We start from the raw sequence: 6174 nt of genomic DNA on the forward strand, positions 1-6174 counted from the left end.
TTACCTGAAGCCTCCAAGTTCATCATTGGTAACAATTTATCAGTTGTTTTCTTGGACTTGACAGGCTTATTCGTTCATTTTTGGGAAAATGACTGCCAAATAGCCAAGCCTGAATAACCACTCTATGCCTGTCAGTTGTTATTTCAAGACAAAGCGTTGTTCCATTAAAGGGGCTTACTCAGCCCCTTTATGGAAATAATTTTGAAATAATTTCAGAATTGCTTTCCCTTGATATAACTCTCATACTTTGGTATGCCGTAAAAGCTCTATGCATACTTCTTCTTATTTTGTCACATTGAATATTAAAAAGACATGTTCCCAAGGATCAATTTTAAAAATTAATAATGATTTTGACTGCTTCATCAAGTAAAGCCCTAGAAAAACTGACTTTAAAAATTGGCAGTGAAGAATATTAGTACAGTGTGGTGCCATTGCTTTAACTTTTTTGCTAAGGCACCAGAAATTGAATACACCATTGCTTTGGTACTCTCAGTGGAAATGTCACCCAAGCACAGAATAGGCAAATAGTGTCTTAGTTTGAAAATCATTTGACCTTGTGGACTCCCAGAAAGGTTTGTCAGATCTGTAGGGATTTGTAGACCACATTTTGAGAGCTACTGATGTGGAAGCATTGTTTCCAAGTGTAGCAGTGTATCTGGACTGGCTCCAGGAACCTAGCTATAATCAACAAGGTGAGACATTGAATTTACTATATCGCTGAATTTTATTTAATTGTTTACATTGAGGAGAACAGACTCATCTTGTGAATCATCTGCTTTCTGTGGTTTTCAAGTTACGGAATCTGCTCTTCTCTAGCAAGGAAGCGGTGTCTTCTGCTGCTGGCCCACAGCGCTCACAGCAATCTGAGAGCTCAGATATCTCCCTCTGAGACTTGCCTTATCAGGACTCTATTTTTGACATAGAAGACTTGCAATGCCTATTAAGTCAGCTTCTTCTTAACTCCTACCATCCTTACAATCAAATATTAATCCCGATTTTGAGCATATTCTGCCTTCTGGCTGCTGGAGATAAGAGTCCCTTTAAAGACACAATAGAGGCCTTCTGCTTTCATAGCAGGCCCTAAGCTAATATTTGGGAGACATGAGCCTGTTTTTTTTTCATCCTTCCAATATAGTTGAAAAAACCCAGCCAACCTTTCTATCCTCACGATACACATAAACACGTGTGTGTGTGTAAATTGTAGAACTTCTGTAGACTGCATATATATATTTTGTATATATAGTGTATATATATGGAAATAAGTATATGTTAGTGTTTCCTCTTTTACCTGTGCTTCCTCCCAGTCCACCATAGGTGAGATTCTCGGTAAAGTGATACTAAAGAATAAAAGTGTTCATTACCATCCCATTTATTATAGCATTGGAAACCCTTTGCCATCTGACTGGTAAGTAACCTAGTTATAGTATCTCATCCTGAAGGTTTGCTTTCTAGAACATTTTGCATTACTGCAATAACTGAAATTGAACCAAGGATTCAAATAAAAGCATTTATTTGGGAGGTGATCTCAGGAAGCAAGTCAGTGAGTGAGGAAATAAATTAGAGGAGGGAAAGATAATAAAATGTACGTTAATAAGTTGGCTATCACTGTGGGAACAAGGGCTCAAGTCTACTGTGAATCTCAGAGACACTATAGAAAGTACATTCCAATCGTCTCATTCAGGGGTGAAGAAATGCATGTTAAAAGTTGGTTATCATTGTGGTGAAGGAGGTTGTGATTATGGGGAACTTTATTCATATGAAGAAGTTGGGATACTTTTCTTTCTTAGGCTGAAGTCGCTCTTGGGACTTTGGTCCTTTTTTAGACAGTTCTGTGTATGGGCCAAGCCTGCTTCAGTAGCCAGAGAATACCCTCAATCAAATGCCTAAGGTAGAAAACCAAATGTAGAACTCTTCTTCCCTAAAGCTCTGGGTGAGCTCTGGGAGAGATTTGGGAGGGCCTAAGGAGCATGGATGGGGCTCTGAAAATATATATCACAAATCTCTACTTCACATCCACATGCAAACCAAATTCAGGAAGATAAAAGGGAAAATTATAATATGTTTAGAAGAAAACCTTGTGACTGATGGACCTTTTAGTAGAGAAAGATTTCTTTAAATAGATACAAAAAGCACAAAGCATAAAGGAAAATAGCCAATGATTTCTCTTTCCTAAAAGATACCATAAACAGAGTGAATAAAAAATGCTACAAACTTGGAGGAGATATTTGCAATACATGTAAACAAGAAAGGATTAGTGTGTAGTATATCTAGATACTTCTGTCACTCAAAAAAAAAAAAAAAAAACCAATAGAAAAATGAAAAAAATCAATGAGCACAAACCTCAAAGATGACAAAACAAAAATGTTCTATTAATATTTGAAAGATATTAAATCTCATTAACCAGGGGAAAGAAAACTAAAACTACAAAATTAGAGAAAATTAAACTATTAGAATGTATGAGGTGCTGGCAAGAATGTGGAGCCACAGAAACTCCCGTTCACTTTTGATGAGGGTATAAATTGTAACACTTCTGTGGAATGCAGATTGGCATTTCATAGTAAAGTTGAACATGGGTATTTCCTGTGATCTGTCAGTACCTCTTATCGCTATTTACCTAAGGAAACTTTTGCACACCAGGATATGCACCAATTTTTAAAGGATGTACACAATTTTTTAAAGAATATAGCCTTTAAAAATATATTATAAAACTGTAAACAACCTAACTGACATAAGGAGGACATTGAGTCATGCTTCTGTTTCTTACTGTTTGAGTGGACAGGTACTCAACGTCTCTAAACCTGAGTTCCCTCATCAGTAAAATAAAAATAATAGTAATTTTTAACTCATAGATTTGCTATGAAAATTAAGTAATACATGTAATATCCTTATTAATGTGCTTTCTGGTTACTGGCTCAATAAATGTTATTAAAATGAATGATTCTTATTTTCATTACGGAATTCCAGAAAGGACCATTTAAAGAAAAAAGTGATTCTTACTCCTTTGAGGTTTTAAGAACTTGTTGAATAGCATTTTAATTTTATTGCTTTCTAATCACCTGGCCTTAATAATAGTACATACCCCATGAGGTTGTCAAGAGAATTAAGTGAGATAAGGTACATAGTGTATTTAAAAAGCTTCTGTGCCTGATGGTAGTCATGCAACATGTGCAACCACTGTGATTATTTTTCTATTGTGCAGGAATATTTTCTATGTTTCTAAAATCTATGAAAGTTGAGGGTTACCAAAAAGGTGGGCAAAGGAGATAAACACTTTTCAAAAAAAAGACATTTATGCAGCCAACAATCATATGAAACAAACTCAACATCACTGTTCATTAGAGAAATGCAAATCAAAACTGCAATGAGATACCATCTCACCCTAATCAAATGGCTGTTAAACAGTCAAAAAATAAAAAATAAAAAATAAAACGTGCTGGCGAGGTGGTGGAGAAAAAGGAATTCTTATACACTATTGGTGGGAGTGTAAATGAGTTCAGCCATTGTGGAAAACAGTGTGGCCTTTCCTCAAAGACCTAAAAACAGAACTGCCATTTGACCCAGCAATCCCATTACTGAGTGTATACCCAACAGAATATAAATTGTTCTATTATAAAGACACAGGCACGTATATGTTCATTACAGCACTATTCATAGTAGCAGAGACATGGAATCAACCTAAATGCCCATCAATGGTAGACTGGATAAAGAAAATGTGGTACATATACACCATGGAATATTATGCAGCCATAAAAAAGAATGAGATCATTTCCTTTTCAGGAATGTGTGTTGAGCTGGAGGCCATTATCATAAGTGAACTATTGCAGGAAGAGAAAACCAAATACTGCATGTTCTCACTTACAAGTGGAAGCTAAATGATGAGAACACATGGACACAGAGAGGGGAAATACAGAAATTGGGGCCTACTGGAGAGTGGAAGGTGGGAGAAGGGAGAAGATCAGAAAAATAACTAATGGTTTAATACCTGGATGATGAAATAATCTGTACAACAAACCCCTATAACACAAGTTTACCTATGTAACAAACATGCACATGTACCCCTGAACATAAAATAAAAGTTAAAACAAGATAGTTGAAGGTTAGCTCACTCAATTTGTTTTTATTTTTGGGGGGCCTCTGTCCTCACATACTTAATTTTGAGTATTTTTTTCTCTTAAAGCACCGACCTTCTAAACAACAATTCGATTTTACTTGCTTCTTAGACCTTTTCAATAATTTTTTTTCTTTTGATTGATCTATATCTGGTTTAGGTTTTTCAAAGTTTTTTAAAAATCTTTTTGAATTTTTTAATTGTCTTGCATATTATTATTTTTTGGTCATTTCCTCTTATGTTTCTATATTGAACATGACTTTTCTCAAAACATTGCCAGGACTGGTTTTTGGTGGTTGGTCTATATGACTTTTAAGTCTAGGGAGGCCTCTTCTGTGGCTCACAGGTCAGGAAGCTTGGCTTGGTGCCAAAAATGACGATACAAAACAATGTAACATAAAACAATAAAAATAAAATAACAAGATGAAAATTTCTGAAGTTTTTATGAGGAAAAAATCCCTGCCTGAAATATTTAGAATTTAGTTTAATCATTAAAAAAATACTTGATCATCAAATAATGAGTTCACAAATTAACTTAAATCCACTTAGATGCTCACATAGGATGAAAGAAACTTTCAGTATAGTTACATGCACAGCAATAGATACTTTGGTGTTCAGTTCCCTGAAAGCCACCTTATACTGCATGAAGTTAAAGTGCTTGCAGTCCTTGCCACTGAAAGTAAGATCCGAGGACCAGCAGCATCAACACTATCATTACCAGGGAGTTTGCTCGATTCACAAAGTCCCAAATAATGCACCAGAACTATGGACTCAGAATCTCTGTTTTGACACGATCCCCAGGCTGTGTCTATGCCTGATGATGTTTGTGAGGCTAGGAGCTGGAGTCAGATCTGGTAGTGCAAAGGCACCTTCCTCCTCTTCGAATATTCATAGATAAATGGTCAGTTTCTCTAAACCAGCATCTAGGTAGGGCAAAGAAGCATTTTGGATGATAGCTACAATTAAGTGAAATGTTAAGCACATGTGATTATATTGGATAATTAGTACCCAAGTCTCTTACTCTGCAATTTAATTCTTAGTGGCATTTTATCTTGCAAACATTTGCCACATTTTAGTATGTGACTTGTTTACACCTGCCTCACTTGAATATTTGGTAAAACATTACCTTTACTGTCATCCTGTTGAAGTAATAGAAGGAATATATTTTCATGTACTCACTGAATAAGCATTTAATAAACACCTGTTCTGTACTACCGACTAGGAACACAAAGATGATTATAAATTGAAAACTGTCCTCAAGGAACTCACCATCTGATGGGGAGTGAACACATGAATGTACACTTTTCATGCCATGGTAGAAATACTTTGGTAGAGTACTTACAGGGTCATATGGAGGCATTGTTGAAGTGCAGCTTGTCCACACAGGAGGCAGGAGGGCTCATGGAGGGAGGTTGGATGGCATGACAAATTCAGAGAGAAAGAATATGATTTCATCTGATTTCCGGTAGTTAGGTGTCAATGAAGCCTAATGTGCAAGTAAAGGAGTGACATGGGCTGAGGCTGGAGATTCAGATAGAGCATTTCAAGTCCACGTGAAAGATCCTGGAGTTTATCATGTAGGGTAGTACTGAATAGTTTTTAAATAGGGAAGAGCCCAGTCTTATTATCATTATTGATGGAACACTCTGCCTATAGAGTGAAGGAAGGATGACGGACGTAGAAACATAAAACCTAAGGCGGAGAGACCAATTAAGAGGCTGTTACGTTCTTGCCGGCAAAAGATGGCGAGGGCCAAAGGTGGGGCCAGAAGTTCTCGAGCTGTTAGATGGTGAGATGTGAGCTTCATAACCAGGCAGAAGGGCAAAGGTACAGAGAATCCGCAGAATCTGAAGGCTCCTACACCCTTTCTCAACAGCGTTCTTCATGTCATATTCCACTTTGCAGTACAATGTTGCAATTATTGCTTTAAATGAACAAATTTCTAAGATATCCCCCTCCTCCATCCATTACAGTGTAAAAAATGGAACAAATCCTTTATTATACAAGCATCTTAAACAAATGAAATGTAATTCATCCCACATGCTGTCAGCTAATTAAAGTATTTG

Source organism: Macaca mulatta, chromosome 7, assembly GCF_049350105.2.
Source record: "Macaca mulatta isolate MMU2019108-1 chromosome 7, T2T-MMU8v2.0, whole genome shotgun sequence".
NCBI classification, from domain to species: Eukaryota; Metazoa; Chordata; class Mammalia; order Primates; family Cercopithecidae; genus Macaca; species Macaca mulatta.